General features: G+C 40.5%; 2 pseudogenes across 2 annotated transcripts; both read left to right on the top strand.

Annotated features, from left to right (window-relative positions):
• Window positions 1–1,956: 1,956 nt before the first annotated feature.
• LOC311487783 (myosin heavy chain, fast skeletal muscle-like) lies at window positions 1,957–16,546 on the top strand (annotated as a pseudogene). The gene is made up of 37 exons (XR_014699935.1): window positions 1,957–3,046; window positions 3,228–3,371; window positions 3,518–3,674; window positions 3,786–3,813; window positions 3,902–4,013; window positions 4,104–4,196; window positions 4,282–4,345; window positions 4,453–4,996; window positions 5,089–5,207; window positions 5,307–5,456; window positions 5,539–5,709; window positions 5,803–6,109; window positions 6,550–6,623; window positions 6,719–6,806; window positions 6,895–7,012; window positions 7,091–7,214; window positions 7,306–7,442; window positions 7,542–7,797; window positions 8,033–8,275; window positions 8,384–8,560; window positions 8,665–8,810; window positions 9,286–9,376; window positions 9,476–9,865; window positions 9,957–10,083; window positions 10,167–10,285; window positions 10,397–10,593; window positions 10,868–11,051; window positions 11,140–11,305; window positions 11,473–11,597; window positions 11,716–12,024; window positions 12,105–12,308; window positions 12,418–12,543; window positions 12,629–12,799; window positions 12,889–12,993; window positions 13,081–13,176; window positions 13,281–13,412; window positions 13,607–16,546. The product of XR_014699935.1 is annotated as a myosin heavy chain, fast skeletal muscle-like (transcript).
• Window positions 16,236–22,255, top strand: LOC311488801 (myosin heavy chain, fast skeletal muscle-like; annotated as a pseudogene). The gene is made up of 18 exons: window positions 16,236–16,300; window positions 16,361–16,675; window positions 16,765–16,783; window positions 16,902–17,153; window positions 17,235–17,393; window positions 17,498–17,643; window positions 18,146–18,236; window positions 18,351–18,727; window positions 18,804–18,909; window positions 19,103–19,406; window positions 19,491–19,698; window positions 19,764–19,929; window positions 20,094–20,218; window positions 20,337–20,929; window positions 21,019–21,144; window positions 21,230–21,436; window positions 21,502–21,606; window positions 21,689–22,255. The product of its transcript is annotated as a myosin heavy chain, fast skeletal muscle-like (transcript).
• The last annotated feature ends 3,388 nt before the right edge of the window (window positions 22,256–25,643 follow it).

The following is a 25,643-nucleotide window of genomic DNA, read 5'->3' as shown; positions in this document are numbered from 1 at the left end:
GTTACATTTTCAGTTTAAACTGTAATTAGAGACAATCTTTTATTTCAGGCTACTATGCTGGCTGAGGAGCTGGAGAGGATGAAGATAACCCTAACCCTAACAATATTAAAGGTTCATAAGAAGAACAATTTCTGATAATTAGACTAAAGTCAGATGTTTTCCCATACAAGAATACATTCAGAGGATCAAATTTTACTGAGGACACAAATGTGGGTCAGTCCTGCTCTACACTGAGGCAATGTTCTATTTCAGATGTCACAAGAAACAAACAGTAGACTGCCAAGTCCTGGTGCACTATTAACTCATGGAGGAAATCGAAGCTTGACTTGGAATCTTGGAGCAGAAGGAGGTCTACACTCAATCTTTTGATGACCCTTCATCTTCTATCCCTGGACTTCTCTATGAGGGGCACTTTAACATGGTTTATTATGTGTCAAGAACATAACCATCTCACATAAGCAGAAAAAAGTATTCAATACCACCAATTCACCAAAGTGGATTTCTAGAGCAGAGTCACCAATATCAATCAGTATCAGGACCAGCATGGATAACTCTTTACTAACTCAGATGAGATATCAATCTGACCAGCATCCAGGTCACCAATAGGTGATTTTGGGCAAAAAACAAATCACACACGCACACCCGCACGCACACCCACAAACACACACACCCACCCGTGCACACCCACACACACATTGATGCACTAGTACCTACAGCACAACATTCCCATTAATGACAGATTAGGATCAAATGCGGCATAAAAGGATGTAGAAAATACTTTTAAGTCCTCACACCATCTGCTCAAATCGCTACATCTCTACTGGTTTTATCCCAGCCTACATCACACAGGAGCCGACCTCTACGTAGTCAGTAAGTTAATAAAACCATGAGCCAACTTTCTTGAGTTAAGATTTTCTGATTTGCATGTATGTTTTCTCTGCTTGTAAATAAAAAATGTAAGAATGGACATCAGATCCCAATATTACCCAGGACCCTTAAATCAAGCTTCTTTAACAGATGTCACCTCCTATCGAATGTAGCTGCTGGATGAAGTTCATTTTGCCTTGTGTGGAAATTATTTTGGTCCTGATCTCAGATAGGTTGGCAACTGTTTTCATGCCCATATACAGAGTGATATAATAGGACATCGGACTTATATGGATATATCTCATCTTTAATTGTTGTTGTGAGACCATGATGTCTGCCAGTGTCCTCTAACTGTAGACCACAAACATTTGCATGACTGGTGCATTTCTAAAACTAAGCTCCAGGCATGTGACATTACCCGAAAACACCTTAATGTTATTTAATCCCTATGAAATATAGTGTTTTTAAAGTGACTTTGAGAGTTTTGCTGAAAATGGTATTATTGATGTTATTAATAACTGTTCTTCTAATTAGATTCAGCATTAGTACAGCCTCTAAATTTATATTTGGTATGTAAATTATGATTTAATGAATATGTGTTGGCGACTCTGATGTTAATGTCATTTCAGGGGTGAACTTTATTTCATTTCAGAGATCTCAAATGTTCAACTGTCCTGTAATGGAATACCAAAGGAATTTGGGAGACTTTCCATAACCAACCTCTTGTGCTGCCCAAAATTTTAAAAAATGCATTGATGTTCAAAGCATGTCCACACAGTAATGTCTCTTAAATAAACAATTATAGTTATTACAGTCATATATATATATAAAACCTTTAACTATTTAGGATAGCCTAAGGTAGCTATACATACATAAACTTTTTCTCTATCTTAATCAAGCTCCTTTATAATGAAATGTTTTTAGAAACATGTCTGGGTTAGTGTATTGTGTCTGCTGTTTCTTCTGTTCTGCAATTTCTGAAAGTGTTACCCAATGTAGATTAGCTTCTTCCTTTAAGTCCCTGTTAATAAGCATGGTGCAAACATTAATTTTAAAATTGAACACCTACATTTATGGTCACATCCATGTTTTCCATCAAATTAAATTATTTGTTATAACTTCAGCATTCATCTTGTATTTCTTTCTTTGATTTTAGTCACAAATAATTATGCATCACACTTCCATAAACATCAGCAACAGGATGTGGGACATGACCAAACTGGGTGAGTGGCTGGTGCTGACCAGGCACCCCCACCATCTATAAAAGAGGCAGCACTTGACTACTGCATGGACTGATAACATCACAGCACAGGTAAGTGCATCACTCTCTCCTCTGTGTGACCTCTTATTTAATAAAGTTAATGTTTGTTTGCCTTACAACTTGTGCATATTGTCTACAATGTCTTTGGCAAAGAACGCTTCACATGCATGTCATACAGGTGAAATTATTACAATGGACGAGACATTTTCCTGAAACATTTTTACAGTTGTGTAGTAAAGCCATTTCTTTTAAGAAACCATTTTTGTTGAATTATAGGATAATGTATAAGTTAGAAGTTGTAAGTTATACAAATTATCATTAAGTGAAAGGCCACCTGTATCTCTGGTTGTATGAGGCAGGTGAAGGAACGGAAGCGATTTGAAATGAGATGATTCTGATTAATACAGTTTAAATTCTTTGCTTTGAAGCCATTCTCACATTAACCTAATTACAGCAGCTGAAATTAAAAGTTGACAAATATAAACTGAAAGTAAATCACATTTAGGATGAAATATCTTTTCACAGCATCTTGAAACTCCAAAAGAGACTTCAGCGCTCCTTACTTTTGAGAACGAGCTGAGGTAAAATGTCACTACCAATGAATCATGTCTTTTTCATGGCTATCATGGATATAAAGCAATGACTATGCCAAGTTGATCTGGTAACTCTATTCTGCATCCTTCTGGACGTTTCAGTCTCGACTAAAGTGCCATCATGAGCACAGACGCAGAGATGGAGGCCTATGGCCCGGCGGCCATTTACCTCCGGAAGCCAGAGAAAGAGAGGATTGAGGCACAAAACACTCCTTTTGATGCCAAAACCGCCTACTTTGTGGTTGATGTTGATGAGATGTATCTCAAGGGTAAACTGGTGAAGCTTGAGGGTGGCAAAGCCACCGTGGAGACTGATACTGGAAAGGTGTGATTCATAATTCTTCACTTTCTTAACATTAACATTTAAGTTGATTTCAAAAACTCTTTGAATGTAGGATCATGAGTAGTTTCCATGATTATTTATCTAATATGTATTGGTAAGCATTCAGTCAGTGATTTGTTCCTCAACAAACTATTCAATGAACTTAACTAAATTTCTTTTTCAGACTGTAACAGTTAAAGAAGAAGACATCCATGCCAGGAACCCTCCAAAGTATGATAAAATTGAGGACATGGTCATGATGACCCACCTCAATGAGCCTTGTGTGTTGTATAACCTCAAAGAGCGTTATGCTTCATGGATGATCTACGTGAGTTTCCTATAGAATTAACATACAGATCATCAAACAAACACTTGTCAGTGGTGCTTTCATTATTCTACAATCTGAAAAAAAGTACCAGCAGATGTAAAATGTGGACATGGTGATATTGATCAGGAATTTGCTTCTCTTTACAGACCTACTCCGGCCTGTTCTGTGTTGTTGTGAATCCCTACAAGTGGCTTCCTGTGTACGATGCTATAGTTGTGTCCGGATACAGAGGCAAGAAGAGGATTGAGGCTCCACCCCACATCTTCTCCATCTCTGACAATGCCTATCAGGCCATGCTCACTGGTAAGTTCCAAGTTACAAGAAGAAGAAGAAGCCAAAATTAATTGAAATAGAAGATTATCGAAGGAACAATGAAACCAAGATTCATCTGAAGCATGTATGTTTGTATTTTAGATCGTGACAACCAGTCTATCCTGATTACGTGAGTATTACACAAACTGGTGTTCTAAATGTTTAGAAACATTATGATAATGCAGCTGAAACTTGACAATGTGTCTCTTATACCCCAGCGGAGAATCTGGTGCAGGAAAGACTGTCAACACCAAACGTGTCATCCAGTACTTTGCAACAATTGCAGCTCTTGGAGCCAAGAAAGCCGATGCACCCGCTGGCAAAATACAGGTAAATTTAATTGATTAACAAGAAACAATTTGTCCGAGGGAAGTTTACATGAATGTACCAAGCACATGTAACCACAATTTCCTCTTACAGGGCTCCCTTGAGGACCAAATCGTAGCAGCCAACCCTCTGCTGGAGTCCTACGGTAACGCCAAGACTGTGAGGAATGACAATTCCTCCCGTTTTGTAAGTGATCACATTAAGGAAATACTCTGAGACTTTTTTACTTCTTATCATGTAAGGTCATGCTAACAAGGATCTTACTATCTAGGGTAAATTCATCAGGATCCACTTTGGTTCCTCTGGAAAGCTAGCTTCAGCTGATATTGAAACATGTAAGTTTGAATTATTTACCTTTTGTAGCTGTAGTTATTAGTAGTGTACAAATGTAGTGTCCTCCATTGTTTGATCTATGTTCTTTCTATCTCAAATATATCGATAGATCTGCTGGAGAAGTCTCGTGTCACCTTCCAGTTGTCTGCTGAGAGGAGCTACCATATCTTCTATCAGCTGATGACAGGCCATCAGCCTGAACTTCTGGGTATGTTAGTAGACCACTGGAAACATGGATGAAATAAGTTGGAACAATATCAACAGAAAATCTCATGGATTTAATTTCTGCTCTTCCAGAGGCTCTTCTGATCACCACCAACCCCTACGACTATCCAATGATCAGTCAGGGGGAAATCACTGTCAAGAGCATCGATGATGTTGAGGAGTTCATTGCTACAGATGTAAAGAGTCAATTCGTGTTTCTTCTGATAATGTAACAATAATAATCCAAAAAACAATTATCTAAAAAACAATTATCATTTGTATTGATTTTTTAATTTTATTTGAAATGCAGACCGCCATTGACATCTTGGGCTTCAGTGGTGAGGAGAAATTCGGCATCTACAAGCTGACTGGAGCTGTGATGCATCACGGCAACATGAAATTCAAGCAGAAGCAGCGTGAGGAGCAGGCTGAGCCTGATGGCACTGAGGGTACTTAAAAAATAATACCATTCTCTTCATACAAGTTTACTACTGTGGTTAATAACGTGGTATTTAGTAAGTATTCTGTTTTTTTCCTTCAGTGGCTGATAAAATCGCCTACCTCATGGGTCTGAACTCAGCTGATATGTTGAAGGCTCTGTGCTACCCAAAAGTCAAAGTTGGAAATGAGATGGTCACCAAAGGTCAGACCGTCCCACAGGTAATGAATAGAAAACTTTATGTTTCAGAAAAAAAGCATTTTTAGATCAACATGTTATTTGAAAAAAAAAAGATCAAGTCATAAAGTCTGTTCTTATAGGTCAACAATGCTGTCAGTGCTCTGTGCAAGTCTGTCTATGAGAAAATGTTCTTGTGGATGGTCGTCCGTATCAATGAGATGTTGGACACAAAGCAGGCCAGACAGTCCTTCATTGGCGTGTTGGATATCGCTGGATTTGAGATCTTTGACGTGAGTAGCTGAAAAAAAACACTATCGTTATCAAGTTCAACACAATTTGGTCATGAAATGAAATACCTTATTGTCATTACAGTACAACAGCTTGGAGCAGCTCTGCATCAACTTCACAAATGAGAAACTGCAACAGTTCTTCAACCACCACATGTTTGTACTGGAACAAGAGGAGTACAAGAAAGAAGGCATTAACTGGGTGTTCATTGACTTTGGCATGGACTTGGCTGCCTGCATTGAGCTTATTGAGAAGGTAAGACCAATCTGTCATGTAGAGCTTGAATCATGTGTTTTCACTGACTCCGAAATGATTGATTCTTTAAAATATGACCAAATTTCCCTTCAGCCAATGGGCATTTTCTCCATCCTTGAAGAGGAGTGCATGTTCCCCAAGGCCTCCGACACATCTTTCAAGAACAAGCTGCATGACCAGCATCTTGGCAAGACTAAGGCCTTTGAGAAGCCAAAGCCTGGAAAGGGCAAGGCTGAGGCTCACTTCTCCCTGGTTCACTATGCTGGTACGGTAGACTACAATATCACTGGCTGGCTGGACAAGAACAAGGACCCACTGAATGACTCGGTTGTTCAGCTCTACCAGAAGGCTTCAAACAAACTACTGTGCTTCCTATATGCCACCCATGGTGCAGCTGACGGTAAGAAATAACAATGAGCAGAGTTGGTACAAATAAATGAACCACATAGTGACATATAGGGAAGTAATTACGATAAGTGAAGTTTTGATGTTCTAAACTGGCTGTAAGTGTGCATGTGAGTGTGAATGGTCGTCTTTCTATCTATGTGAGCCCTGCGATGGACTGGTGACCTGTCCAGGGTGTATCTCCAATGACAGCTGGGATGGGCTCCAGCCCCCCGCAACCTTCTGGAGGACAAGTGGTTATAGAAAGTGAATGAATGAATGAATGAATGAAGTTTTGATGTTAAGGTGCATTTTTATGAAATTGCATCAGTCGCAGGACTAGAAAGAAGCTGATTACTGCTCTATGATAATAAATTGATACACCACCATAAAGTGGACACCTGAAAATACTCCTATTATTTATTCACTCATGAAATTGATTGTTTTTGAAAACAGAGGCTGCTGCTAGTGGCAAGAAGGGTGGTAAGAAGAAGGGTGGTTCCTTCCAGACAGTGTCTGCTGTTTTCAGGGTATGTATACCATATTATTCATATTTTTTGGAAAAAAATTCAACACTTCATGTAATAAAAATGTTGACCTATTATGTGATGATGCTTATCCACAGGAGAACTTGGGCAAGCTGATGTCCAACCTAAGGAGCACTCATCCTCACTTTGTCCGTTGCCTGATTCCCAATGAATCAAAGACCCCAGGTGAGAAAACCCCAGTCTCACTATTTACACTGAATGCTACACAGTGGTAGTAGTAATATTTTCATCTATATGAATTTACATCCCTCAGGTCTTATGGAGAATTTCTTGGTTATCCACCAGCTGAGGTGTAATGGTGTGCTGGAGGGTATCAGAATCTGCAGAAAGGGCTTCCCCAGCAGAATCCTCTATGGTGACTTCAAGCAGAGGTAACTGTGTTTTTCGAGCTAATGTGATGGTATAGATTGGATACAAAAATCTCACCAATAACATACTTTTTCTTCCAGATACAAAGTATTGAACGCCAGTGTCATCCCTGAGGGACAGTTCATTGACAACAAGAAAGCCTCTGAGAAGCTACTTGGCTCCATTGACATTGACCACACTCAGTACATGCTCGGGCACACAAAGGTACCATCTATGGGATAGTGTCAATAGATTATGTTTTAAATTTTTTATATCCAGTAGTTTTAATCCTATTTCCTTGTCTTGATGAGAATAGGTGTTCTTCAAAGCTGGTCTTCTGGGTACTCTTGAGGAGATGAGAGATGAAAAACTGGCTGCACTGGTGACCATGACTCAGGCTCTCGCCAGAGGATATGTCATGAGGAAGGAGTTTGTTAAGATGACGGCGAGAAGGTAGGACTACAATGAAATATACACAACTGACCTCTTTTAAATCTCCCTCCTTATGACAAGATCCCACTGCCATAACTATAACATCTTATTTAATTTTAGAGACGCTATCTACGGCATCCAGTACAACGTCCGTTCATTCATGAATGTGAAGAACTGGCCATGGATGAATCTGTACTTCAAAATCAAGCCTCTTCTAAAGAGTGCTGAGACTGAGAAGGAGTTGCAGCAGATGAAGGAGAACTATGACAAGATGAAAACGGACCTGGCTGCTGCTCTGGCCAAGAAGAAGGAACTGGAGGAGAAGATGGTTTCTCTGATACAGGAGAAGAATGACCTGCAGCTCCAAGTGACATCAGTAAGGAGGAAACAAAAACTGTGATTTTGTCAAATGTAGTATACCCAATCTATGCTTTTATACTTATAATCTGTAACATACATTTTAATGACTGGACACAGTAAATGAGAGACATAAAGAAGCCATGCGTTTGTTTCATCTTCTGTTTGTATGTGTATATATGCATACTAAACTGTGGTTTAACTAAACAAATACACAAGAAAGTATCTCATTGTTTCTTTTACATGTACTCTAGGAAGTAGATAATCTCTCTGATGCAGAGGAAAGGTGTGAGGGGCTCATTAAGAGCAAGATCCAGCTCGAGGCAAAACTCAAAGAGACCACTGAGAGACTGGAGGATGAAGAGGAGATCAATGCTGAGCTGACTGCCAAGAAGAGAAAGTTGGAGGATGAATGCTCTGAGCTGAAGAAGGACATTGATGACTTGGAGCTCACCTTGGCTAAAGTGGAGAAGGAGAAACATGCCACAGAAAACAAGGTTCCATTCATTTAAATCTACAGAATTGAATCATTTGTTCACTTCTCATTAGTTTTTTATGTCAGTTTGCTATGTGACATTAAAATGTGCCTCTTTCGACAACGTTAGGTGAAAAACCTGACAGAAGAGATGGCATCTCAAGATGAGAGTATTGCCAAGTTGACCAAGGAGAAGAAAGCCCTCCAAGAGGCCCATCAGCAAACACTGGATGACCTCCAGGCAGAGGAAGACAAAGTCAACACTCTGACCAAGGCCAAGACAAAGCTGGAACAGCAAGTGGACGATGTAAGAAGACAACTGTTTTTACTTGAAACATTTGCACATTGAATACATTTATATTTTTTGTGGCTTATAACAAATCAGCTTTGTTTTAAACTGGTATTTTATAGCTTGAGGGCTCTTTGGAGCAAGAGAAGAAGCTCCGCATGGACCTTGAGAGAGCCAAGAGGAAGCTTGAGGGAGATCTGAAACTGTCCCAGGAATCCGTAATGGATCTGGAGAATGACAAGCAGCAATCAGATGAGAAAATCAAGAAGTACGTTTTTTTGTTTCTGGAAAAGCAATTTGATCCACCTTGGCTTTTTTAGTCTAATATTTCTGAATTGCTCTGAAATTTTATACCAATGGTTATGTCCCTGTAATGGCCATCATTTCCCACATAGTGCTGTAAGTAGGTCAAAATGAATTGGTATAATAGTATGGGTTACGACTAGCCTAAATACATGCCAAACCTGATGTAACCATCAGCCTCAGCTTTTGGTGTGCTGAATTATCACACACTCTGAACATGGTAAAAAGTTTGTATTTGCTAAACAAGCAGTGTAGTGTTATTGTGAACAAATTGTACCCAATTACAGCATGCTGAATACTCTAGTTTGGTTACTGTCTCGTTATCTTTTCACTTTCACCATAGCTGACATCATCATTCATGTATTTATTTGTTTGATTATGTTTCTCTGAGTACAATCTTTCCAGTTAAAATGAATTTTGTTTTTGTTCTCTTTTTCCAGGAAGGACTTTGAGATTAGCCAGCTCCTCAGCAAGATTGAGGATGAACAGTCTCTTGGTGCTCAGCTTCAGAAGAAGATCAAGGAACTCCAGGTAAGATAGTTTATATCGATATTAAACTCACTGAATTTCAAACAGCACTTTAAACCTTTCTGCTGTAAACCTTCTTGATGTTGTTGACACAAATTCAAGGCTCGTATTGAGGAGCTGGAAGAGGAGATTGAGGCTGAGAGGGCTGCTCGGGCGAAGGTAGAGAAACAGAGAGCTGACCTCTCCAGGGAGCTTGAAGAGATCAGTGAGAGGCTCGAGGAAGCTGGTGGAGCAACAGCAGCTCAGATTGAGATGAACAAGAAGCGTGAGGCTGAGTTCCAGAAGGTGCGTCGTGACCTTGAGGAGTCAACCCTGCAGCATGAAGCTACTGCAGCAGCTCTCCGCAAGAAGCAGGCCGACAGCGTCGCAGAGCTGGGAGAGCAGATCGACAACCTCCAGCGTGTCAAGCAGAAGCTGGAGAAGGAGAAGAGTGAATACAAGATGGAGATTGATGACCTCTCCAGCAACATGGAGGCTGTTGCCAAAGCAAAGGTGAGTGGTTGGTTTGTCTTCCATTACAAAACATGACAGTAGCTTTACATTTGTGAACATGCACAAGATAAATTACTTTTTGTTCGTGTAGGGCAACTTGGAGAAACTGTGTAGAACTGTTGAGGACCAACTGAGTGAACTCAAAGCCAAAAATGATGAGAATGTTCGCCAGCTGAATGACATTAATGCACAGAGGGCAAGACTTCAGACAGAGAATGGTAAGTGACTTATATTTAAAATCACTAATGAAAACCAATAATGATCATTTTATTTGACATCATATTTAAACATTGATATTCAGGTGAGTATTCCCGCCAGCTTGAGGAGAAAGAAGCTCTTGTTTCTCAGCTGACCAGAGGCAAGCAGGCCTTCACTCAGCAAATAGAGGAGCTTAAGAGGCACATTGAGGAGGAAGTGAAGGTACCCTTTTCCTACACATCATATTATTATGTTATATCAGTGGCTGGTTTGAAGAAACCCAGTCTTTTCCTTCTTATTGGCAAGTTAAAAATGTTATGTTTTGTTCAACAGGCCAAGAATGCCCTGGCTCATGCTGTTCAGTCAGCCCGCCATGACTGTGATCTGCTCAGAGAGCAGTTTGAGGAGGAGCAGGAGGCCAAGGCTGAGCTGCAGAGAGGAATGTCCAAGGCTAACAGTGAGGTGGCTCAGTGGAGGAGCAAATATGAGACTGATGCTATCCAGCGCACTGAGGAGCTGGAGGAATCCAAGTATGTCACTACCACTTCATTGTTTAAATGAGTTTTAAATAAAACTGTTTGGGCGGCTGTGGCTCAGTAGGTAGAGCAAGACACTGAACCCCCAGTTGCTCCCAGTGCGTGGCACTGGTGTGTGAATGTGTGTGTGCTTGTGTGAGCGAATGGGTCGATGTGTCTGTGACTGTAAAGCGCTTTGAGTACCAATAGGTAGAAAAGCGTTATATAAAAGCAAGGCCATTTACCATTTACCATTTCGTTTTAACCAATGAAAAATTCTTCCTCACAGGAAAAAGCTTGCCCAGCGCCTGCAGGAGGCTGAGGAATCCATTGAGGCTGTGAACTCCAAGTGTGCCTCTTTGGAGAAGACCAAGCAGAGGCTGCAGGGTGAAGTGGAGGACCTCATGATTGATGTGGAGAGAGCTAATGCTCTGGCTGCTAACCTGGACAAGAAGCAGAGGAACTTTGATAAGGTAACAGGAAATAAAGATTGCATAGTTTCAGGAGAAACCTAAATTGATCTTGGTATCCAATCATTGGCATTCATCTACCTATTTCTAGGTCCTGGCAGAATGGAAACAAAAGTATGAGGAGGGCCAGGCAGAGCTGGAAGGAGCTCAAAAGGAGGCTCGCTCTCTCGGCACAGAGCTGTTCAAGATAAAGAACTCCTATGAGGAGTCTCTGGATCATTTGGAGACCATGAAGAGAGAGAACAAGAACCTGCAGCGTATGCTATTCTCAGTAAAATTAAAATAGTTTCAAGTGTGGGTTATTCTCTGACCTTTACAATAGAGGTTACTGATCAAGCTTAACTGTATGCATGAAATCTATATTACCGCCAAACATAATCTTCTTATGGGAAGGTTAATAACCACATCTTCATTTGTTCTGTAGAGGAGATCTCTGACCTGACTGAACAGATTGGTGAGACTGGAAAGAGTATTCATGAACTGGAGAAAGCCAAGAAGACTGTGGAGACTGAGAAGACTGAAATCCAATCTGCTCTGGAGGAAGCTGAAGTAAAATCTTCATTAACACTTGATAAACTACACATATGATTAAATAGCAGACCATATGTGTAATCCTGTATTGTGTCTTATCAAAAGGTAAGTTTTTTCATGTGTGTGACTATTTAAGGGCACTCTGGAGCATGAGGAGGCCAAGATTCTCCGTGTTCAGCTTGAGCTCAACCAGGTCAAAGGAGAGGTTGACAGGAAACTGGCAGAGAAGGACGAGGAGATGGAGCAGATCAAGAGGAACAGCCAGAGGGTGATGGACTCCATGCAGAGCACTCTTGATGCTGAAGTCAGGAGCAGGAATGATGCCCTGAGAGTCAAGAAGAAGATGGAGGGTGACCTGAATGAGATGGAGGTTCAGCTCAGCCATGCTAACAGGCAGGCTGCTGAGGCCCAGAAACAACTGAGGAATGTCCAGGGACAGCTCAAGGTAAGCTTTGAGAATCATTTAGTCAAAATAAGTAAGAAGTATTACAGAAGGTTTACTGTTTTGTTTTCTTCTGTTATTAGGATGCCCAACTGCACCTTGATGATGCTGTCAGAGGACAGGAGGACATGAAGGAGCAGGTTGCCATGGTGGAGCGTAGAAATGGTCTGATGCTGGCTGAGATTGAGGAGCTGAGAGTTGCCCTGGAGCAGACAGAGAGAGGACGCAAAGTGGCTGAGCAGGAGTTGGTTGATGCTAGTGAGCGTGTTGGATTGCTTCATTCTCAGGTTTGTTTTCAGTGAATTAAAAAATTCTTCAACGTCTATAAAGCTAATTGATATTTCTTTTACATAACAAGTGAATCTCAAATTCATTGTCACTGTTTTTAATATCCAGAACACCAGTCTTCTGAACACCAAGAAGAAGCTGGAGTCTGATCTTGTCCAGGTTCAGGGTGAGGTGGATGATGCTGTTCAGGAAGCAAGAAATGCTGAGGATAAAGCCAAGAAGTCCATCACTGATGTGAGTTTTGGATAACGAGAATGCTTGATCATTGATGCCAAGACTTTTAATATTATCATCTACTATACATTGCTCATTATTTCAGGCTGCCATGATGGCTGAGGAGCTGAAGAAGGAGCAGGACACCAGCTCTCACCTGGAGAGGATGAAGAAGAACCTGGAGGTCACAGTCAAGGACCTGCAGCACCGTCTGGATGAAGCTGAGAACCTCGCCATGAAGGGTGGCAAGAAGCAACTCCAGAAACTGGAGTCCAGGGTATGCACCATATACAGTACACTTTTTATGTTATGAGTTTGATTATTCAACTTTCTAACTTATAAATCTTATTGGTGACTTTGTTACAGGTGCGTGAACTGGAGTCTGAAGTTGAAAATGAGCAGAGACGTGGAGCTGATGCTGTTAAAGGAGTCCGCAAATATGAGAGGAGAGTGAAGGAGCTCACCTACCAGGTAATTACTCATTTACCTAAAACATATCAGCAGCTGCCTTTTTTCTGTCTCTGTACTTCATCAGGAACAAATTTGTCATTTGCTTAGACTGAGGAGGACAAGAAGAATGTGAATAGACTTCAGGATCTGGTTGACAAGCTGCAGCTCAAAGTCAAGGCTTACAAGAGACAGGCTGAGGAGGCTGTAAGTGAAATGTTTTGTGATCTTACATATGGAAATGTGGAACAAATTAATAATGACTTAAATAAATCTTTGTTTTTATTAAAATATATGTGAACCCTTTACAGGAGGAGCAGGCCAACACTCACTTGTCCAGACTGAGAAAGGTGCAGCATGAACTGGAGGAAGCTCAAGAACGTGCTGACATCTCTGAGTCCCAGGTCAACAAGCTGAGAACCAAGAGCCGTGATGCTGGAAAGGTAACTTAGCCTATGTGATCACGTGTTACACATATCTGACATTAGTGCAATGGGGTTCTTCATATAATTCACCTTATTTAATCTGCATTGAAGTTGTTGATATGTAAAAAGATTTATATAAAGGATAACAACTTAGCTAGCTTAAATGTTGCTGATATGTGTTGAGTAACTGTATTCTTTGTGATTTTTTGCAGTCTGACAGTGCTGAATAAGAGACAACATCCTCTGGGAACCATTTGACAGAGTTCATAAAATATGAAAGTTGTTGAATTGTCTTCTTATGATGTGATAATTGAATAAACCTCGCTTTTCTTTAAAAGTCTAATTTCAAAATACAATGTACACCATAATAGTATGGTAAAGCTGAGGAAAACTTGAATCATGAAATACCCCACATTGACTTTTAATTATAACATTTTGTCAAACTGCAACTAACAACATTAACCATGGATGACAAATATATTGATTATGTACTGCAAAAATGTATTCACAGTACTCGACCCACTTGCACTCGGTGGAAGCTTAAATAAATTCAAAGTCTCCTGTTACTGTGGAAATCCTTCCAACAGCCAAAACCTGTGATAAAGCCACCGCCCAGATTAATGCCAAATCCTTTGGTATTTGTTGGTTGTGCCATACATGCTTTGTCTCACTCATGTAGCGTATTCTGTCACATTTAATCCTGTACCAGATGAGTCATAATCACACTAGTAAATCATTAGCTATGCATAGCTGTAGCATTATGAGATGAACGTGTCAATGGGGCCTTTATATGTTGCTTAATCACTTCGACAGCACTAATGATTGCCAGCATCCCTGCAAGCTGTCTCTTCAATCCAGTGTGCAACAGAATCACCAATGAACCTATAGCATTCACATCTTTAGAAAGTAGAAAAGCAAAGCAGGCATGCAAGCTGTGCACAGAAAGACCTCAGCTCACTGCACCACTGCAGAGCCCTAGAGCTGAGCATGGTGAGTGACATGAAAGATGATAAGTCATTAACAGTAACACTATAATATACACTATATAAACTTTAGAAAACATGGCAGTAAACATATTTTAATTTGACACATTATTTAAATTTTAACACCAAACTGTTGAACCAATACACATAATATAATAATACTATTATCTGAGTTTTGGAGAAACACCCAAATGCCACTGGTGTACAGTCCAATAAGTCACGGGTCAAATATTTTCCATCTAGGTCCATAAATATAAAAATCTTCATTCAGTTCTGACATTTAACATGTCACCTCAGCTTTAATTTGTAAGAGATTTGTTTGGCATGTTTTCAGCAAAGCTTTCGAGCAAGTGTCCACTAATTTAAAACGGATGCATTCGCATAGCTTACTTTACTCACTATTTAGTTAAGATACATGTCTGTCACCTACTTGTAAAATGAATCTTACTGGAACGCAGCATGGCACGGACTGTGGTTTTGGAGAAGCATGTGGAAGTCACTGGTATACAGTTGCAAGACAGGCACACATCCCAGATGTCTGAAATAAAATTAAGACTGAGTGCCATTACATAAAATCTGATGAGGTATAATACATATCTTGGTATAGAGTGGATGACACATTGCCATCCAGGCTGGGATAAAACCCAAAGTAAGTCCTGTGTCAACAAACAAGACGTAAGAGATGCCTGAACAGTAATAGTAGCATGAATGAAAACCCTGTCCAGTAGTAGTGGAAGTTAAAATTTGAATATTTAATGAGCAAACAAAAAAATAGATGGTACTTTCATTCAGTCAGCCTAAATAGCAAGTGTCCACTATGCTCAATTAAGTTAATGGTATTTATGCATAAGCCTTATTATGCATAAATATATTACACACTATAATGGGAGATAAGTGTTACATCTAGCTCAGGTTTAGTACAGTTTCTTAGTCTCAACATATCAAACATGAATCTGTCCTTTTGTGTTCTTTTGGCAGAATTCTTTAAAATGGCAACATGGAAAGACTCGGAGGTCCGTTTAGATTTCAGAACCTTGGACATGTAAAAGACAAATTTGGAGTGCTCCTCAACTTCCCTAACATAAAAAATAAGAAGAGGTTGAGCACTGCTCTGACACATGACAGCCAGACAGACAATGATGGCACTGAACTTGCAATGGAAGTGTGCAATATTCCATCCCTGCCATTGAAAAATATGACCAACGTGGATCTGTTGACTTTCCTGCATGAGAGGAAACTGACAGGAATTTATCCCAACAAGTGGATTGCCCTAAGAATTTTTCCAACTCTCTCTGTGACAGTGGCCGCTGCTGAAAGAAGCTTTTCTAAGTTTAAACTCATTAAAAATGACCTGAGGTCTTGATGCAAACCCGTCTCTGTGGACTATGTCAACAATAAACAGAAATCATGTGGTTTCCAATGAGTTGTCATATGATGTTGGATAGATGACTTTGCTGGGAGAATATCTAGGAAAGTACAGCTGTAGAAAGAGAGGTGAGGCTGAGTAGGCATAGGGTATCACTAGTGGATGCAGTAATAAAAAGCACCAGAGGTCTGATATAAATTCCTTTTTTGTACATAGTTTTCCATATGGAAAACTGTCACATATAAACACAGGACATAATACTACTGGCCAAAGACATGCTAGTTAGGTTAAATGGTGATTCGAAATTGCCCTAACCATAATCCTAACCCTTGTTCCTTCACAGGAACAAGCAGTTACAGAAGATGAATGAATGAATGAATATATCCAGTATATCCTACTTCCTTGTCTTGATGGCAATAAGTGTTCTTCAAAGCTGGTCTTCTGGGTGGCCTTGAGGAGATGAGAGATGAAAAACTGGCTACACTGGTGACCATGACTCAGGCTCTCTGCAGAGGATATGTCATGAGGAAGGAGTTTGTTAAGATGACGGAGAGAAGGTAGGACGACAATGAAATATACACAACTGACCTGTTTTAAATCCCACTCCTTATAACAAGATCCCATTGCCATAACTATAATGTCTTGTTTAATTTTAGAGACGATATCTACGGCATCCAGTACAACATCCGTTCATTCATGAATGTGAAGAACTGGCCATGGATGAATCTGTACTTCAAAATCAAGCCTCTTCTGAAGAGCGCTGAGACTGAGAAGGAGTTGCAGCAGATGAAGGAGAACTATGACAAGATGAAAACGGACCTGTTTGCTGCTCTGGCCAAGAAGAAGGAACTGGAGGAGAAGATGGTTTCTGTGGTACAGGAGAAGAATGACCTGCAGCTCCAAGTGACATCAGTAAGTAGGAAACAAAAACTGTGATTTTATCAAATGTAGTATACCCAATCTATGCTATTATACTTATAATCTGTAACATACATGTAAATGACTGGACACAGTAAATGAGAGACATAAAGAAGCCATGCGTTTGTTTCATCTTCTGTTTGTATGTGTATATATGCATACTAAACTGTAGTTTAAGAAACAAATACACAAGAAAACAGAATAGAAAGTATCTTATTGTTTCTTTTACATGTACTCTAGGAAGTTGAGAATCTCTCTGATGCAGAGGAAAGGTGTGAGGGGCTCATTAAGAGCAAGATCCAGCTCGAGACAAAACTCAAAGAGACCTCTGAGAGACTGGAGGATGAAGAGGAGATCAATGCTGAGCTGACTGCCAAGAAGAGGAAGTTGGAGGATGAATGCTCTGAGCTGAAGAAGGTCTTGGATGACTTGGAGCTCACCTTGGCTAAAGTGGAGAAGGAGAAACATGCCACAGAAAACAAGGTTCCATTCATTTAAATCTACAGAATTGAATCATTTGTTCATTTCTCATTTGTTTTTTCATGTCAGTTTGCTATGTGACATTAAAATGAAGAGATGGCATCTCAAGATGAGAGTATTGCCAAGTTGACCAAGGAGAAGAAAGCCCTCCAAGAGGCCCATCAGCAAACACTGGATGACCTCCAGGCAGAGGAAGACAAAGTCAACACTCTGACCAAGGCCAAGACAAAGCTGGAACAGCAAGTGGACGATGTAAGAAGACAACTGTTTTTACTTGAAACATTTGAACATTGAATACATTTATATTTTTTGTGGCTTATAACAAATGAGCTTTGTTTTAAACTGATATTTTATAGCTTGAGGGCTCATTGGAGCAAGAGAAGAAGCTCCGCATGGACCTTGAGAGAGCCAAGAGGAAGCTTGAGGGAGATCTGAAACTGTCCCAGGAATCCGTAATGCATCTGGAGAATGACAAGCTGCAATCAGATGAGGAAATCAAGAAGTACGTTTTTTTTTTTTGCAGCGCTAATCTCTTGGTTCTGGAAAAGCAATTTGACCCACCTTGGCTTTTTTAGTCTTATATTTCTGAATGAATTGCTCTGAAAGTTTGTACCAGTGGTTATGTCCCTGTAATGGCCATCATTTCCCACATAGTGCTGTAAGTAGGTCAAAATGAATTGGTATAATAGTATGGGTTATGACTAGCCTAAATAAATGCCAAACCTGAGATGTAACCATCAGGCTCAGCTTTTGGTGTGTTGAATTATCACACACTCTGAACATGATAAAAACATTGTATTTGCTAAACAAGCAGTGTAGTGTTATTGTGAACAAATTGTACCCAATTACAGCATGCTGAAGACTCTAGTTTGGTTACTGTCTAGTTATCTTTTCACTTTCACCATAGCTGACATTGTCATTCATGTATTTATTTGTTTGATTATGTTTCTCTGAGTACAATCTTTCCAGTTAAAATGAATTTTGTTTTTGTTCTCTTTTTCCAGGAAGGACTTTGAGATCAGCCAGCTCCTCAGCAAGATTGAGGATGAACAGTCTCTTGGTGCTCAGCTTCAGAAGAAGATCAAGGAACTCCAGGTAACATAGTTTATATCGATATTAAACTCACTGAATTTCAAACAGCACTTTAAACCTTTCTGCTGTAAACATTCTTGATGTAGTTGACACCAATTCAAGGCTCGTATTGAGTAGCTGGAAGGGGAGATTGAGGCTGAGAGGGCTGCTCGGGCGAAGGTAGAGAAGCAGAGAGCTGACCTCTCCAGGGAGCTTGAGGAGATCAGTGAGAGGCTCGAGGAAGCTGGTGGAGCAACAGCAGCTCAGACTGAGAAGAACAAGAAGCGTGAGGCTGAGTTCCAGAAGGTGCGTCGTGACCCTGCAGCAATATAGCTACTGCAGCAGCTCTCCGCAAGAAGCAGGCCGACAGCATTGCAGAGCTGGGAGAGCAGATCGACAACCTCCAGCTTGTCAAGCAGAGGCTGGAGAAGGAGAAGAGTGAATACAAGATGGAGATTGATGACCTCTCCAGCAACATGGAGGCTGGCGCCAAAGCAGAGGTGAGTGGTTGGTTTGTCTTCCATTACAAAACATGACAGTAGCTTTAAATTTGTGGACATGCACAAGATAAATTACTTTTTGTTTGTGTAGGGCAACTTGGAGAAAATGTGCAGAACTGTTGAGGATCAACTGAGTGAACTCATAGCCAAAAATGAGAATGTTCGCCAGCTGAATGACATTAATGCACAGAGGGCAAGTAACTTATAGTTGAAATTACTAATGAAAAGCAGTAATGATCATTTTGATAGACATCATATTTAAGCATTGATTTTCAGGTGAGTATTCCCGCCAGCTTGAGGACAAAGAAGCTCTTGTTTCTCAGCTGACCAGAGGCAAGCAGGCCTTCACACAGCAAATAGAGGAGCTTAAGAGGAGGCTTAATTGAGGAGGAAGTGAAGATACCCTTTTCCTACACATCATGTTATCATCAGCTGCTGGTTTGAAGAAACCCAGTCTTTTACTTCTTATCGGTAAGTTAAAAATGTTATGTCATGTTCAACAGGCCAAGAATGCCCTGGCTCATGCTGTTCAGTCAGCCCGCCATGACTGTGATCTGCTCAGAGAGCAGTTTGAGGAGGAGCAGGAGGCCAAAGCTGAGCTGCAGAGAGGATTGTCCAAGGCCAACAGTGAAGTGGCTCAGTGGAGGAGCAAATATGAGACTGATGCTCTCCAGCGCACTGAGGAATTTCAGTGGTGGTGACATACTTGGATGTCACCACCAAATGAGTTTTAATTAAACTGTTTGGGTTTTAACCAATGAAAAATTCTTCCTCACAGGAAAAAGCTTGACCAGCACCTGCAGGAGGTTGAGGAATCCATTGAGGCAGTGAACTGCAAGTGTGCCTCTTTGGAGAAGACCACGCAGAGGCTGCAGGGTGAAGTGGAGGACCTCATGATTGATGTAGAGAGAGGTAATGCTCTGGCTGCCAACCTGGACAAGAAGCAGAGGAACTTTGATAAGGTAACAGGAAAGAAAGACTGCACTCATTTCAGGAGAAACCTAAATTGATCTTGGTAAGCAGTCATTGGCATTCATCTATCTATTTCTAGGTCCTGGCAGAATGGAAACAAAAGTATGAGGAGGGCCAGGCAGAGCTGGAAGGAGCTCAAAAGGAGGCTCGCTCTCTCGGCACGGAGCTGTTCAAGATAAAGAACTCCTATGAGGAGTCTCTGGATCACTTGGAGACCATGAAGAGAGAGAACAAGAACCTGCAGCGTATGCTATTCTAAAATTAAAATAGTTTCAAGTGTGGGTTATTTTCTGACCTTTACAATAGAAGTTAATGATCAAGCTTAACTGTATGCATGAAATCTATATTAATGCCAAACGTAACCTATCTTTTGGGAAAGTTAATAACCAAATCTTCATTTGTTCTGTAGAGGAGATCTCTGACCTGACTGAACAGATTGGTGAGACTGGAAAGAGTATTCATGAACTGGAGAAAGCCAAGAAGACTGTGGAGACTGAGAAGACTGAAATCCAATCTGCTCTGGAGGAAGCTGAAGTAAAATCTTCATTAACACTTGATAAACTACACATATGATTGAATACAAGACCATATGTGTAACCCTGTATTGTGTCTTATCAAAAGGTAACTTTTTTCATGTGTGTGACTATTTAAGGGCACTCTGGAGCATGAGGAGGCCAAGATTCTTCGTGTTCAGCTTGAGCTCAACCAGGTCAAAGGAGAGGTTGACAGGAAACTGGCAGAGAAGGACGAGGAGATGGAGCAGATCAAGAGGAACAGCCAGAGGGTGATAGACTCCATGCAGAGCACTCTTGATGCTGAAGTCAGGAGCAGGAATGATGCCCTGAGAGTCAAGAAGAAGATGGAGGGAGACCTGAATGAGATGGAGATTCAGCTCAGCCATGCTAACAGGCAGGCTGCTGAGGCCCAGAAACAACTGAGGAATGTCCAGGGACAGCTCAAGGTAAGCTTTGAGAATCATTTAGTCAAAATAAGTAAGAAGTATTACAGAAGGTTTACTGTTTTGTTTTCTTCTGTTATTAGGATGCCCAACTGCACCTTGATGATGCTGTTAGAGGACAGGAGGACATGAAGGAGCAGGTTGCCATAGTGGAGCGTAGAAATGGTCTGATGCTGGCTGAGATTGAGGAGCTGAGAGCTGCCCTGGAGCAGACAGAGAGAGGACGCAAAGTGGCTGAGCAGGAGTTGGTTGATGCTAGCGAGCGTGTTGGATTGCTTCATTCTCAGGTTTGTTTTCAGTGATTTAAAAATGTCTTAAATGTCTATTAAATGAACAAATAAATATCAAAGTCATTGTGACTGATCTTTATATTCAGAACACCAGTCTTCTGAACACCATGAAGAAGCTGGAGTCTGATCTTGTCCAGGTTCAGGGTGAGGTGGATGATGCTGTTCAGGAAGCAAGGAATGCTGGGGAGAAAGCCAAGAAGTCCGTCACTGATGTGAGTTTTGGATAACGAGAATGCTTGATCATTGATGCCAAGACTTTTAATATTTTCATTTACTATACATTGCCCATGATTTCAGGCTGCCATGATGGCTGAGGAGCTGAAGAAGGAGCAGGACACCAGCTCTCACCTGGAGAGGATGAAGAAGAACCTGGAGGTCACAGTCAAGGACCTGCAGCACCGTCTGGATGAAGCTGAGAACCTCGCCATGAAGGGTGGCAAGAAGCAACTCCAGAAACTGGAGTCCAGGGTATGCACCATATACAGTACACTTTTTAGTACACTTTTTCTGATATGAGTTTGATTATTCACCTTTCTCACGTATGAACCTTACTGGTCACTTGGTTACAGGTACGTGAACTGGATTCTGAAGTTGAAAATGAGCAGAGATGTGGAGCTGATGCTGTAAAAGGAGTTCGCAAATATGAGAGGAGAGTGAAGGAGCTCACCCACCAGGTAATTACTCATTTACCTAAAACATATCAACAGCTGCCTCTGTCTCTGTACTTCATCAGAAACAAATTTGTCATTTGCTTAGACTGAGGAGGACAAGAAGAATGTGAATAGTCTTCAGGATCTGGTGGACAATCTGCAGCTCAAAGTCAAGGCTTATAAGAGACAGGCTGAGGAGGCTGTAAGTGAAATGTTTTGTGATCTTACGTATGGAAAGGTAGAACAAATCAATATTACCTTTCAATTAAAATATATGTGAAACCTCCTCAGGAGGAGAAGGCCAACACTCACTTGTCCAGACTGAGAAAGGTGCAGCATGAGCTGGAGGAAGCTCAAGAATGTGCTGACATCTCTGAGTCCCAGGTCAACAAGCTGAGAGCCAAGAGCCGTGATGCTGGAAAGGTAACTTAGCCTATGTGATCACGTGTTACACTATGTGTTCTCTGCATTGAAGTTGTGGATATGTAAAAAGAGTTATATAAAAAATAACCACATGCAGTAGTTGGCTTAAATGTTGGTCGTATGTGCCAAGTAGTTTTGTTTTACTTTCTTTTTGCAGTCTGACAGTGCTGAATAAGAGACAACATTCTCTAGGACCCTTTCAACAGTTTTCATAAAATATGAACTATTTGTCAAACTTCTCTTACCACGAAAAGTTCGTTCAATAAACTATTCAATCTTTATGGAATATTACTTATTCTGTTTTATTTTCACCCATATATACTATATATATATATGTCCCCAATCTCTCAATGTACTGCCTTCTGCAAATTAAGCAGAAGATGGCTGAAGACGACCCCTTACTTCGCATAAATGTACCAACACAAAAATCCTTCAGTTACAGCAGGATGTGAAATGACAAAATATGGCATATTGAATTTGATTATCAAGCTTTAATGGGTACATTCAATAACAAATTCCATAAAACACCACATACTTTGTCTGGATGGTGTTTCCCACAGCTTTTCTCTCTACAATTTAGTTTTTACATAGTCAGTTGTTGTTAATCTTAACCACATATGCATTCTGCTTTGGTGATTTTAGTATAAAGACAAAGACAACAACACAGTTAGCTTAATACTTACTCACTGCAGTTTTGTATTTTGCATTAAAAAACTTAAACTTAAATCTACACCTCGATTAAGTACAATAAGCCATGTAGGGCCGGTGTAACATGCAATCACCACTTGTTTGGTCTGCCTACTAAGGGCACTATATATTGGGGTTTGGGCCTGTCATAAATAATGAATAATTATCAAAAATAATTATTTATTATTAAATAATTGGATCTGAATACATTAGATGTGTTGCATAACCTAACTAATATCAGCTTAACAATGTGGCAGAGCCAACTATAAAATAACCGTACGACCAAAACGATTACAAAAACTCAATACAAACAAATATCACATTAAATCATAGTTTAGAGTTCTATGCTTAGCTTGACTAGGCCCAGGTCATAATACCAGTTTGGGGTAAAAGTCGCTCTCTGGTGTGTTGCTCTTTTAGCTGGTGGTTCCTGGTGGAAGGGCCAAGCTGGTGTTCCAGTTCTGAAAGGCAGTCTTTGCAGTGTGGTCCTGATGGCACTCATTGGACGGAAACTGGCCACGCCTTTTAGATCCTTTGAAGTAGCTTGTTAGCAGCTCGGTGCTAACTGGGCGTGTGGCTTCTGTTGTTTGAAGGGTCAGTCTGCAAACCTTCTGTTTGGCTAATAGAACTTGTGCAGATTCCTCAGCAGGCTCTCGCGTCATTGCTGTGAGGAAAGTCCTCGAGTAGCTGCTCTGGTTAGCAGGCTACTGGAGGCAGCCAGCGGCTGCTGAGCAGCTGGGGGTCCAGAGTGGAAGAGGCTAAGAGTGGAAGAGAGAGAACAAAGGCCGAACAGAGCCTTCATATGACCTGATGACCAGATTTATAAGTTGAAGATGTTTCTGTGAAAGCAAATTTATAGTCATTAACTGGAAAGCCCAAAAAATGATCCCTCATAGCAAAGAGGTTCTGGGTTTGAATCCGGCTGACCTTTCTGTGTGGAGTTTGCATGTTCTCCCTGTGTCTGCGTGGGTTCTCTCCGGATACTCCGGTTTCCTCCCACTGTCCAAAGACATGCTCATTAGGTTAGCTGGTGATTCTAAATTGGCTGTAGGTGTGCATCAGAGTGTGAAAAGGTGTCTGTCTCGCTGCGTTAGCCCTGCGATAGACTGATGTCCTGTCCAGGGTGTACCCCACCTCTTGCTTAATGACAGCTGGGATAGGCTCCAGCCCCTGACCAGCCCTGCAACCCTCCAGAGGACAAGCGGTTACAGAAAATGAATGAAGGAACGTTGGAAAACTTTATACTCAGTTTATGACCATAGGTGAGGGTTGCTTTACAGCTCCATGTAAGATTCCATTCCTGACGTTTTTCCAGACTCACCTTAAGGCCAATGAAAGTCTTTTTCATAGCCTCCCTAAACTCCCCTGACACCCGAGTTCTTGCTTCTGTGTCCGTGCTGTGCTCACTGTGGCACGTTGATGGAGACTGAAAATATGACATGTACACATAAGTTGTGGGAATTAGTTATGACTCACTTTAGTGGTGGTATAGTAGTTAAATTTAATTAGTACAATTTTTGTTTTTCTTAATATTTAAGTATCAGGCACATAATGTGTTCATTTCATTTAATTACAAAAATCTCTCAAAAATCTGACTGCACTTACCTTTATGAGATTAATAAAGGTGTCTAGAGCTGCTGGTTTTACCATAGTTATACCATTACAAGTATTCTTGTCAGCTTCTTGCCACCTTATAAATAAGGATCTGTTATATGTTAGAGTCCAAAAATAGATGCCTAAATTCAAGATATGATTTTATAGCCAGTCCATAAATGACTAACACTGAATGGAAAGTATGGAAAATATACATATTATAGTCCCAAATTATAATTTAAAGTGATTTAAATATATTTGTTAATATATAAATAAGATACTAATGTTTTGAATGCCCATTTCATTTTCACATTCTTAATTCATGAACATTTACTACGTGTGTTAAGTACACAGTTTATTTAATACTACATAGCAGGAAGGCACAGGATGGTTTGTGAAGGGTTTGTTCCAATAGATACAAGATTTATTTAAAGATTTCTTTTGACACAATTTATGGTAGGCAGTCATGGATGTTTTTTCACAGCCAGCATCGAGGAGTCTCAATGCTGGAGAACCATCAGAATGTCACTGGGTTATATTTGGAGAGTATGCGTGTCTCAGATATCTGATACTAATTTCACACTGCTGATCCTTCCAGCATGATGTTGGAGGGGTGCTCTGTGAGTCCTCGAGATGTAATGAAAGAAGATTTGCTAACTCGGACAAAACTATAAATAACAGCTACACAAACAATGTTAGGAATGTTAAACGTTTAGTTTCAGAGACAAGGGATTATTTAGTAATTTATATTCAAAGCAAATATGAAAGTAAAGTTTGGAATCATTTTGCAGATTAGATTACACATTTTACCATGCTGACGGCATGGTAATAAACAGTAACGGGAGGGAGTATTCATTCCACGTTGGCCAAGAGAGAAAACGATATGTTTATCAGACATAATCAGATTTATTCTGCAAACCAGACTCTGGGATCAGCTCCCAGAAAGGTACATTGTGTCTTGCATGGCACAAGATGATACGAGTTTAATGCATTTATAAATATATGGCTTTTCAGACACATTGCTTTTTTCCTGTTTTCCTGCTTTCACAGCTGATTACTGATGATGAAACTGTTTATGAGGAGACCATCTGCTTGAGGCCAGCCAGGTAGAGACAGAAAAAGAGAGAGGAGAGTGGAGAGGAGGAGAAGACAAAACATATGTACATACATCTGACTAAAGCATGCATGTAGAATCTGATCATGACACAAGCAAGAGTACGAACTATTGACGATGCATGTTACATGAGAGATTGATAATGAAAATACTAGTGTAGCAAAGTGGCATAAAACTGTTAGTGACAATGGAAGTTTTGTTATAGGGGACTTAAATGGTCTAATGATTGAATATAAGAGGCGTC

The sequence above is a fragment of the Chelon labrosus genome (genome assembly GCF_963514085.1).
Source record: "Chelon labrosus genome assembly, chromosome: 5".
NCBI lineage: Eukaryota > Metazoa > Chordata > Actinopteri > Mugiliformes > Mugilidae > Chelon > Chelon labrosus.
This window is presented reverse-complemented; position numbering and strand designations above follow the sequence as displayed.